Raw genomic sequence first — 12,541 nt, forward strand, 5'->3', positions numbered from 1 at the left:
CTGACTGACTGAAGTGAAGGGGGTGGGGGATTGGCTGGTGTCACTACAGTGAGTGATCTGGGTCGCCATTAGAAACCAGTATGGCGCACTCTGCTGGACAAACAAGTACTTACATCTTTCAAATGCATTTAATGTGTTCTGTAACAAACGTTCATATCGGCGCATATCTGCGGCTTATACGCCGATACAGATATATCTGCGACATGCTCATATCGGCCGATAAAATCGGCAAAACGATAAATCGGTCGGGCTCTAATATATATATATATATATATATATATATATATATATATATATATATATATATATATATATATATATATATATATATATACACACACACATTGAAACGGATAAGGAGATTAAGCGGATATTAAGCGGGTTCTGCCGGTGGTCATTGGTCAGGCATCGGCTGGACATCACATAGAAGAACAGCCAGTAGATCAGAGGTGTGCCGACTTTCACATTTACCGGAACTGGATCTGTTTGTCTCATTGTCCTCGGGATCGAGGACGAGACAGGGAGAGAGAAACAAAATCTTATTAGCATAGGGGCCGTTCACATGAAAAGCAAGTGTGTGATGTGGTTTTAGTCAGCTTGGTTCCGGACAGGCTAACTATTGCTGGTTAAATGAATTACATATAGTTGATGATTTTAGAAAATTTGTGGGCCCAGGGCGAGTCTATGTATGGGGCCCCCCATATGATCTTTAAAACAGAGACTTGTTTGACTAAGGCCAGAGGCTCCACTGCCGTCGTTAATACTAACGTACAGTGGCAAACGGTTCTGTTTGACATATTATTCTCAAGATCATGGGAAAAGCCAAAATTGCAACCCGACCATATGTGGAAATTAAGACTCAACCGACAACTAAATCAAAGTTTCAGCATATTACTAAAGAGTATAAATGACATTTACCATGCTTTGGAGTGTTGACGAAAAAAGGTTTTAATTTATTTATTTATTAGGTTGTACAAACTAGCTATTGAGAGATAAGTACCATTACTAAAACAAGTTATCTGAATGCCTTGTTAAAGAGAAAAGTTTTAAGTCTAGATTTAAAGTTATCTACTGTCTCTGATTTTCGGACGTCGGTTGGTAAATTATTCCATAGCTTAGGGGCTAAGTAGGAAAAGGATCTGCCACCTTTAGACACTTTTGATATTTTAGGGATAATTAAGAGACCAGAATTTTGTGACCGCAATGCACGTGATGGATTGTATTCTGATAATAATTCTCTAAGATATGAGGGTGCTAGGCCATTTAAGGCTTTGTATGTGATTAGTAATATTTTAAATTGTATGCGATATTTAACTGGTAGCCAGTGTAAAGATGCCAGAATTGGGCTTATGTGGTCATACTTCTTAGATCGAGTAAGCACTCTTACAGAAGCATTTTGAACTAGCTGAAGCTTGTTGACCTGATTTGCATGGCATCCTCCGAGTAACGAGTTACAATAGTCTATTCTAGAGGTCATAAAAGCGTGGATAAGCTTCTCTGCATCTGATGCAGACAACATATGGCGTATTTTTTAGATATTTCTAAGATGGAAGAATGCTGTGCGGCAGACATTGGAGATATGGCTATCGAAGGATAAATTGCTGTCGAACATCACACCTAAATTCTTAACTGTGGAGGTTGGCACCACAGTGCAGCCATCTATGGGCAACTTGTAATCTGTCATATTATATTTGTAGCGATTCGGTTCGATAACAAGTATTTCTGTCTTATTGGAGTTTAGCATAAGAAAGTTATGTGCCATCCAGTCACTAATATCGCTGATGCAGTCTGATAGCTTAGAAAACTGGTGGGTTTCGCTAGGATGTGAGGAGATGTAAAGCTGGGTATCATCTGCATAGCAGTGAAACCGTATGTTATGATTCCTGATAATATCTCCTAGAGGTAACATATATAACGAGAACAGGATAGGACCTAAAACTGATCCCTGCGGTACGCCGTATTTAACCAAGGAGTGATATGACTCCTCCTCATTTACATAAACAAAGTGATAGCGATTGGTTAGATACGATCTGAACCAGGCTAGCGCCTGACCACTGATGCCAACATAGTTTTCTAGCCTATTAAGTAAGATTGTGTGATCTATTGTGTCAAAGGCTGCACTGAGGTCTAATAATATAAGGAGTGAGATTTCGCCACGATCGAATGTTAGGAGGAGGTCATTTGTAACTCTAAGCAGTGCTGTCTCTGTGCTATGGTGGGGCCTGAATCCTGATTGGAACTTTTCATACGTACTATTATTTGCTAAGAATGTGCATAGCTGGCTTGCCACTACTTTTTCTAATATTTTGGAAAGAAAAGGGAGATTTGAGATTGGTCTAAAGTTATTAAGATCTCCCTGGTCAAGGTGTGGTTTTTTAATGAGCGGTCTAATAACTGCTAGTTTGAAAGCTGTTGGAACGTAGCCTAATTCTAGTGAAGAGTTAAAGACATTTAGTACTGGGTTTGACACTACATGGAAAACCTCTTTGAGTAATTTTGTGGGAACGGGGTCTAATATACAGGACGATGATTTGGATGACGTTACTAATTTAGATAGCTCCTCTATGGTAGTAGGTTTAAATGAGTCAAGATGTTCGTATGGTAAGCTAGCGTTAAATATTTTATTGGGTAGAGTGGTGGCTGCTTGCATACCTACAATGTTTTCCCTAATAATCATAATTTTCTTAGTAAAGAAGTTCATGAAGTCGTTACTATTGTGTGGGAGTTTATTAGTGGGTTCTGTTTGTTCTTTATTTCTAGTCAGTTTCGCAACTGTGCTAAAGAGGAAACAAGGGTTATTATGATTTTCTTTAATAAGATTGCTGAGATATGTAGATCTGGCGATTTTTTATAGCCTGTCTGTAGTGTTTAACACTCTCTTTCCATGCTGCACGCCATACCTCTAGCTTTGTGCTTCTATAATTTCTTTCCATTTTTCTAGCTGCCTTTTTAAGGGCTGCGGTATGATGATCATACCATGGAGCTGGCGGTTTTTCTTTGATTCTCTTTTTTTGAATGGGAGCTACGGCATCCAATGTGTTAGAACAAGTACTGTTCAGGTTTTCTATTACAATATCTAGATCTTCAGGGTTGTTCGCTACATGTTTCATTTGGGACAGGTCTGGAAGAGTGCTAATAAAGTTATCTTTAGTGGTGGAAATTATTGTTCTGGCTAGTCGGTAGCATATTGTGGATCGAGTGATCCTATCTAGAAGTACCGTGTATGAGACAAGGCAATGGTCTGAAACTGCATCACTCTGAGGTGATATCTCGATGTCATTAATATTGACATGGGCCCTGTCACATTTTGTCTAATATCGAGAGAATTTAGAATATCCATAAACGCTAATCCTAATGTATCTGTTGGGTTATCAACGTGTATATTAAAGTCACCAACGATAAGAGATTTATCTACAGTGACTACAAGGTCAGACCGGAAATTTGATATTTCATTAAGAAAATCTGCATGATGGCCCGGAGGTCTATAGATTGTAGCAAGGACAAAAGAAAGCTGTTTATGGTTACGATCAGTTATTTCCATATTTAACAGCATTATTTCAAATGAATTAAATTTTAGTTCGGATTTATGGTTTACTTTAAAAATGTTGTTGTATATTGTAGCTACAACACCCCCTCTCCCCTTTAATCGAGGTTCGTGTTTATAATAGTAGTCTTCTGGGGTGGATTCGTTTAAACTAATGTAATCGTCTGCTTTAAGCCAGGTTTCTGTTAAAGAGAGTGCATCTAAGTTTTGGTAAGTAATTATTTCATTGACAATGGGTTCTTTATTGGTAAGCGATCTAATGTTAAGAAGGCCGAATTTTAACATTCGAGGTTCATCTGTAAATGTATTGTTTCCTAATTTTATGTTAGTAAGATTTGTACGAGACGAGGTAAACGGTGCTCTGTATTTGTTTGTTCGAGGAACGGACACAGTTGAAATGTGTTGATACTTTGGTAAGATAGACTCTAAGTGCTGGGATATATGTGATCTTGACATGTCAGGGCAGCTAATATGACAGAATATGATAGAACAGGAAAAGTTTTACAGTATTGATCTTGTCATTTTTGAGAATCTTTCCTCTTCCCCCAGAGGGTGGAAGACGTTGCATTCTTTAGAGGGACAACATTTTTTACATATGCATTACTGTATGACCTTATTGACATGTCAAGTGAGAATAGAAACAATCAGTGGCGAACCGTGAGTACTTCAGCTGGGCCTTCAAAATATGCAATGAAGTGCAAATGCCTCTCCATGCGCAATTACGCATGGCGCAATAAATGAAAGTCACAAATTAAATGGATAGGTTCTACTTACTACACCGCCTTAATTCTTAAAAACAGGAAAATGGAGACAAGTGAGCATGGGGGAAAAAACACCAAAATAAATTGAGAGTAGTTTGTTTTTCATAAATTTTAAAATTCAGAATATAATACTAGGCTATTCGTATTTCGTTAAATCATACAGTGAACGTGTAAAAATTCTAAGCACGCAAAGTTAAATTACAGAATAGGCATCGTTTGCCTTTAAATGCAGTTTTAAAGTTTAAAATTACTTTAATCTAACTGATAAACACAAATACAGACTCTGCTGCTCTGTAAATTTGCATTTAATTTTTGTTTTTTGTAAATATATATTTAGCTGTAGGATAGCTTGTTAGTCTTTTTTCATAAGGGGAAATATAGCACCCTGCGTTCTCAGTGCACCTCCTTGTGGCTTATAACTGTTATATTTTGCGGGCTCGCAAAATCCCTAGCCCGAGCCCCGGTGAATGTTTTTGCATTCTCTGAGATTTAGTAAAACTGTCAGGAAGTGAAAGTATAATTAAACCCATTATTTTTCTCGTGTTCACGTCTGATATGCGCTGCGCAGCTGCACGCGTATCTCTCGGCTGTGCTCTTCACGAGTACCCGCTTAAGTAATTTCGTTTTTACCTCAGCCCTATCAAACTAGCCACAACGTCAATCACGTTTTCTGCCATTTACCTCAACCACTCTCACCGCAGAGATTCGGGCCATTAGACGGTCTATGATTAGGACTTCTTCTTCTTTGGTGTTTTACGGCAGCTCGCATCCAGCTTGTTGCATGATTAGGACTTCATGAAGGCTTACAATGCTTTGTTTTTTACCCGCCCACTTGAAATCAAAGCGTGATTGGTCGATTTGCCCGTCACTCTCCACACCAAAACACATAGCTCGGCCTTCCTTGGGATTCTTGAAGTCCTAACCAATGAATGAGCCAGTTTACCGGGCCTTAATAGAGACAGACGATTCTGATTGGATATGAACCTGACAGTAAGCTTAACGTTAGAACATAGATGAGAGAAAATATATTACATGTATTAAATTAAATTAAATATAAATTTAAACATGTAAAAACATATTTTTATTGAATACTTTATTATTTATTAGTATTATTATAAAAAATATTTTTATTAATTTTTTTAGGCCTTCTCTGAAGGCGTAGAAGGCCCTGAAGGTTCCCCACTGGAAACAATCCATGTAAAATGCAATACTTACCTGTTGGTTTGTTGATGCGTATAATGGAGGCAACCTCCTAAAATTGGGCTGCACTCTTTCACCAGCCTCTCTTACTGAAATCAGTGAATTTCATCACTGACTACTGTTCTTGCAGCCCTTGGAATGCCACCGCCATGCATTCTCACACCTCTACATTGCCCTCTCCTTGGGCCTGCTCTTCTCCTTGGCCCTGCTCCTCTCACTGCTCCTGCATCTTTCACTGCACCTGCATCTCTCACTGCACTTCTCACTGGGCCTGCTCTTCTCCACGTGCCCCTTGCTTTTATGCTTCCTCAACCAGACATTACAGTGTTTGTCTGTTTCTGTTTTCAAAAACATCACTCCTCAAAGTCCTCCTTTTACTGTATAAGTGTCAATGTAATAGAAAAAATAACCCAAGCCAGACTGGAATCAGCTGTGGTTGGCCCAATTTACCCAACATAAAGGTTTTTATACTGTATCTATGGTTTGGAATATTGTTTTTGCTATTGTGGTATGTTGTGTGTTAACATTTGTAAATACTACAAAAACAATCCATAATTTTGGTGGGAGGTATAGCTTGTCTGTTAAGAAAATGTAAGCATTGTGGAAATATGTTTACTGACTGCATATTGTGTGAAAATGACATGAAATGAATGAATTGTATGGCCACAAAAGATCGATGCTGTGCTAATTGTGTTTAGAGTTTTGAAAATTTGACAACTGATTGGACAAATGCTTGTTAGCGACTGAAAACTGTAAAAGCAGCTCACAGGCAGGCAAGCTTTCCTAAGCATGAAAGGTTTGGGTATGAGTTGTGTGTGTTGTGTGTGAGGGTGCGAGAGCACGATTGCAGGGTTATACAATGTGATTGATTGATTAATCAATCTGTAATTGAAATTTTCTATTACTGCAGTGAAAAAATGTTTAACATTTATTTTATAGTATATAAAACATTTTGATGAGAATTGGAAACAGGGTTGAAAATAACAAGGTTACAAAACACACTTAAGCAAAAGCTGCCCAAATCCGAGAGAGACAGTCAGCGTTGGCGTTCTTGGCTCCAGCTTGATGACGAATGATGAGTCCTGGAGTGCGAGGAACCATTGAGTCACCCTGGCATTGGTGTCCTTGGCTCAGGCCTTCCATTAAAGGGGAGCGTGACCCGTGACCAGGGTGAACTTCAAGCCGAGGAGGTAATACCTCAGCTGCAGGACTGCCCACTTGACAACCAAAGCCTTTTTCTCCACTTCGGCATAGTTTCTCTCTGCTGAGGTCAGCTTCCTGCTAATATTTAGAACGGATGCTCCTCACCTTCCTGAATCTGTGACAGGATGGCTCCTAGTCCCGTATCCGATACATCCGTCTGTAGCAGGAATGGGCAGCTTAAGTCCGGCGCTCGGAGTACCGATCCTGAGGTGAGGGCTGCCTTCACGTTCTGGAACACTTCCTCTTTTCTGACGTCCAGTGAATCTTCTCCGGCTGCCCCTTCCTGGTCAGCTCTGTCGGGGGGTGGCTAAGGAGGAAAAGCTAGGGATGAAGCAACAATAATACACCGTCAACCCTAAGAAGGCTTGTACCTGTGTCTTAGTTTTAGGCCTTGGGGCTGAGCGGATTGGCTCCACCTTTCTGTCTTGTGGCCGGATGAGACCTCTACTGACCTAGAAGCCCATGTACTTTGCCTCGAAGAGCACAAGGTGATATTTTCATGGGTTAGTTGTGAGCCCAGCCTTCCGGAGCTCCGACAGCACCCTTGGCAGACGGTCAAGGTAGTCTTCCCATGCCCCGGAGTGGATCACAACGTCATCAAGGTAGGCGGCAGCGTAGGCCTGCATAGGAAGATTGGAGGAAGATTGGAGATGGGACGGTAGTTGTTCAAATCATCTGGGTCAGCATTGGGCTTTTTAAGGACCGGAGTGACAACAGCAATCTTAAGGGTGGGTGGTACAATGCCAGTGGAAAGGGAGGAATTAACTAATCTAGTGAGTAATGGAGAAATGGAGGGCAGGCATGCTTTTAGAAGACTGGTAGGCAGAGGATCTAATTGGCAGGTAGATGCTTTTGATTTGCTAACAAATTCATTGATCTGGTTCTCGGTAGCCAAGGTGAAGGTTGAGAGGGCGGTAAATGCACAGCCCTGTAGGGCAGTAATATAGGTCAGGTTTTGAGCTGCAATGCTAGACAAATTGAGTAGATGGCGATGTATTTCTTGAATTTTTTCATGGAAAAAGTTTAGAAACTTATCGCAGAGTTCTGTTGAGGGGTCAGAGGAAATGTTGTCAGGCGGCTTAAGGAGCCGGTTCACAGTTGAAAACAGGAGCTTTGAATTATTATTCCCAGAGTTTATAATGTTCGAGTAATAAGATGTCCTAGCAGCAGAAATGTTGTTATTATATAGCAAAAGATTATCTTTGTAGTCCTGTGCATGAGAGACAAGGCCCATCCATCTATACAGGCGCTCAAGTCGTCTCCCACATCTTTTCAACTGGCGAAGCTCAGGTGTATTCCACGGAGCCGAGTAGTTGAAGGAAACAGAACGAGTTTGAATGGGAGCAAGAGCATCAAGAGAAGAAGATAAACAGTCATTGTAATGAGTGATGAGGCTGAGGGGACAAAAGGAGTCAGTAGTCGAGCATGTGTTTAAAAGACTCATAAGGTCCATAGGATTAATATGTTTTATGTTTCTATAGGTCATGGTGCGTAGAGGTTTTAACCTGGAAACTGAAACAGAGACTTCAAATAAAACAGCTTTGTGGTCAGAGATGGGCAAATCAACATGTTTTAAATTACAAGGAATAATACCAGTTGAACAAACTAAATCAAGAGTGTGACCTTTGTTATGAGTTGGAAAATTTACATTTTGGGTGACATCAAGACCATCAAGTAATGACATAAAATCAGCAGCGAAAGAGCAAGTAACAGTGGCATCAACATGAATATTGAAATCACCAACAATTAATATATTGGGAGAATAGGCAGAGAGTGAAATCATTAATGCAGAAAATTCAGTTACAAACAGATCACATGGTTTAGGCGGCCTATATACTGTTAAAATTACCAATGGTTGAAAGCCAGAGAATATAACAGCCAAGCATTCAAAAGAAAGAAAATGAGGTATACTGATTGTTTTAACTTTAATAGTGTCACAATAGACAACAGCAACCCCACCACCACGCCCAATAGAGCGAGGTTGGCTGATGTAAGAATAACCATTTGGGGTAGTCTGATTAAGATGAAAATAGTCATTAGGCTGTTGCCAAGTTTCAGTGAGGCACAATATGTCCAGTTTACAATCACTAATAAACTCACTTATTAGTAGCCCTTTGTTGGTAAGAGAACGAACATTAAAAAGTCCACATTTAAAACAGTCAATAGGGCTAATATTTGGTGTTGCTTTAGTAACTGGAAACAAATTATTAAAATGAACTCCATGACCGGTGGAGGAAACTGAATGAACTTTAGACTCTCCTCGTCCTGCCTGACTTTGCACAGTGTCAGTGCGATTAAACTCATTGGTGGAAACGCGTATTTGCGCATCCCCCGCGGCCAGCTGTGTGTCAGCGCATCCACGCCGAGGCTGCCCTCGGTTAGTGAATAAAACAGGCGACAGTGGGTGTCGTCCGGTGACGCAAATAGATCTATCTGCGCACGACCGAACTTCCTCCAAATTAGCAGACCATCTGGGGGTGGAGTCGCCATTCTCCGGGGCGCGCAGCTCAGGAAAGCGCGTCTGCCGCTGTATTGAGCGAACCCGGAATGTGAATGGCACGAAGGGACCTCAGATGCTTCTGACTCCAAAGGAGGAGATGACGGGTGAGATGCGACATGTGACGAGAGCGCAAACCACCTTGACGGTTGATATACGCAACGGTCGCAGTGTTGTCGGTGCGTACTAGTACATCCTTCCCTTGTAGCTCCGTAGCGAAGCGTACGAGTCCCAGATATACAGCCCACAACTCGCGGCAATTGATATGCCAGTGCAGCTGGGGTGCTGTCCACACCCCCGAAGCTGCAAGCCCGTTGTACGTGGCTCCCCACCCCATGTTGAATGCATCTGTGTGTACAACAGCATGCCACGAGATCTGTTTCATGGAAACCCCTGCTCTCAGAAACGCAGGGTCTGACCACAGGGTGAATGTTAGATGACACACAGGTGTAATGGTTACACGGTGAATGCCGGCGCGCCACGCTCTCCTTGGGACTCGATCGTGAAGCCAACGCTGAAGCGGTCTCATATGGAGCAGCCCGAGCGGTGTCACGGCCGCGGCTGCTGCCATATGTCCCAGGAGCTTCTGAAATTGTTTCAGAGGGACCGCGTTCTTCCCTCGGAAAGAACCGAGGCAAGTCAGAATTGATTGGACGCGCGCTTCTGTTAAACGTGCCGATAAATCGATCGAGTTCAGTTCCATCCTCTGCGTGGGGCAAAGTTTGCTCTTTTCCCAGTTGACCCGAAGACCCAGACGGGCGAGATGCTGAAGCGTTAAGTCTCTGTGCTCGCAAAGCGTCCGCCGAGAATGCGCTATTATAAGCCAATCGCCGAGGTAAGCCAAAATGCAAACACCGCTCTCTCTCAGGGGCTTTAACGCTGCTTCCACTACTTTCGTGAATACACGGGGAGAGAGAGACAGCCCGAATGGTAGTACTTTGTATTGGTATGCCCCCCCCCTCGAACGCAAAGCGCAGAAACGGTCTGTGGCGAGGGAGAATGGACACATGAAAGTATGCGTCTTTCAGATCTATTGCTGCAAACCAATCTTGGGGACGTATTGACTGAAATATCAGTTTCGGTGTTAACATTCTGAAGGATCCTTTTTGGAGAGATCGGTTCAGAACGCGCAAATCCAAGATCGGTCGTAACCCACCGCCCTTCTTTGGAACTATGAAATACGGGCTGTAAAACCCTGGGCAAAAGACTCCACCGACTCGCCGAATAGGCCAGTCTGTGACACTGGAGCGTCCAGGAACTTGTTCTTGTCAGCTTCCGTCATGTCAGCCAGACATAACCATAGGTGGCGTTCTTGGACCACGAGTGTAGACATTGCACGACCAATTGCCTGCGCCGTCACCTTCGTTGCGCGGAGAGCCAAATCAGTGGCAGCCCGGAGCTCCGAGAAGACGGGTGAGTCGTGTCCTCCCTCATGCAGATCTCGTAAGGCCTTCGCTTGATGGACCTGCAGCAAAGCCATTGCATGCAGAGCCGAAGCTGCCTCTCCACAAGCCTGATGGGCAGCGCCCGTTAAACCGGACGACTGTCTACAAGCCCGAGAGGGAAGGGTTGGGCGGTCCTTCCAGGAGGCAGCGGTGGTCGGACACAGCTGCATCGTGACCGCCCGCTCCACAGGGGGGATCCCCGTATAACCCTTAGCGTCTCCGTTGGTGAGGTAGGTGAGGGGGGAGGGCTGAATCGGCTGTAACCGGGTAGAGTACGGCGACTTCCAAGTCCGTGACAGTTCCTCGTGCACCTCGGGGAAGAAAGGTACTGGTGGAGAGGGCTGTGAAGCCCGGGCAGCTCCGAAGAACCAATCATCCAGGCGGGACGGTTCGGGCTGAGGGGGGTTAACCCACTCTAACCCTACGGTCTCCACCGCTCGAGAGAGCACAGCCACCATCTGATTGGTCTCTCTAAGCGAGTTCCCAATTCGTCGGTCACGACATGACGTCGTAGTGACCGACTGAAAGGGAACTGTATTTACCTATGCATAGATGAATAATAAGAGTTCTGTACATGGCAATAACATATTGTGAGCTTTAAATGCATGCCATGCATGCAAAACACAGCTGGAAAACAGGTCAATCTCAACATAACACCGACTGTGATGTTGTACTCATTGGGCCCTATCTTGCACCCAGCGCAATTGACTTTGTCAGTGACACATGTATCATTCGTATTTTGCACCGGCGCACAGCGGGTTTTTCCCTCCACAGACGCACGTCGGCAAACTAGGGAATGAAGTTGCACTCCCTGGGCTGTTCAGCGCAAAAAAGGAGGCGTGTTCAAGCGCAAACAATCCCTAACGCTATTTTGTAGTTTCAAAAAACAATTGCGCAACTGACCATAAAAAACTAGTCTAAAGTCAGTGGTGCGCTGCGCGTGGTTCATTATGCTATTTTAAGGGCGCATGCTTGACCATAATGTATAGCGTGCACAACGCGCACACACTTTGTTTATCTAATCTACACAGATGCAACAGTTATTTTTGCAAATCATAAATTGTTACAATAAAAATATTAACACATGAGATAAGGGAAATCATAGTGGTGAGCATTGTGGTGATAGTTTTTATTTATTGTGTGGCTGCGTTAAAAAATTCTCATGCAAATAACGATTAAAATATTTTCATAAGTTTGTTGTGTGCCTGTATTACGTTTATTTTATGTAAATAATAATTAAAATGTTTTCATAAATAACCTTGATGTATATGAACTTGATTTGTAAGTGTACTTTGAGGTTGGACCCTGATTGCGTCTCTTGGGTCCGATTTCAAAGCCCCCAAACCCTTTCAGCGGTGAGGGTGGACGCAGCGATGTCCTCTGCTGGCGTCAGGTCCTGTGTAGAGGCAGATCCACCTCCCGTTACACGACGTTCCCGATTTATGCTGGCAAGCTTGGGATTCCCCCGTCTCCTGACATCATTGTAGCGCTTGAGGCAACGATGGGGATGCCTGCTGATGAGACAATTGTGGCTATTTCCTCTCACGCCTGTTTAACCGAAGCTGATTTGGGCGGGTTTCTCCCATCCCCATACAAAACAACTTCTCTGTCTTTGACTGCTCTTACAAAAACGTGGGTCTCCTCGGCTGTAAACCGCTCCTGGTGTGTGCCTGGTAATTCCATCATAATAATAGCAACCCGCCATGGAACTTGCGCCCTTGCGTTTAAAGGGAATGTTGGATAGCGTTCTGATTGGTTTATTTGACGTTACGCCCAAACCACACCTATGAATAATGAACCTACTTCAGACCAACCCCTTATTGATTTGCGCCTGGCGCAAGAGTTATTTATCCCGCCGGGAAAATAGCAACAGCGCCCAAAATCCGCCAGT

The 12,541-nt window shown here is 43.1% G+C and overlaps 1 protein-coding gene across 7 annotated transcripts in view; it reads right to left on the reverse strand.

Moving 5' to 3' along the window:
• The window catches only part of klf12a (Kruppel like factor 12a), a 209,246-nt gene that overhangs the window by 38,819 nt on the left and 157,886 nt on the right, over window positions 1–12,541 (reverse strand). The gene's annotated exons all lie outside the window — the stretch shown is intronic.

This window comes from Misgurnus anguillicaudatus, chromosome 3, assembly GCF_027580225.2.
Source record: "Misgurnus anguillicaudatus chromosome 3, ASM2758022v2, whole genome shotgun sequence".
In the NCBI taxonomy this organism is placed as follows: Eukaryota; Metazoa; Chordata; class Actinopteri; order Cypriniformes; family Cobitidae; genus Misgurnus; species Misgurnus anguillicaudatus.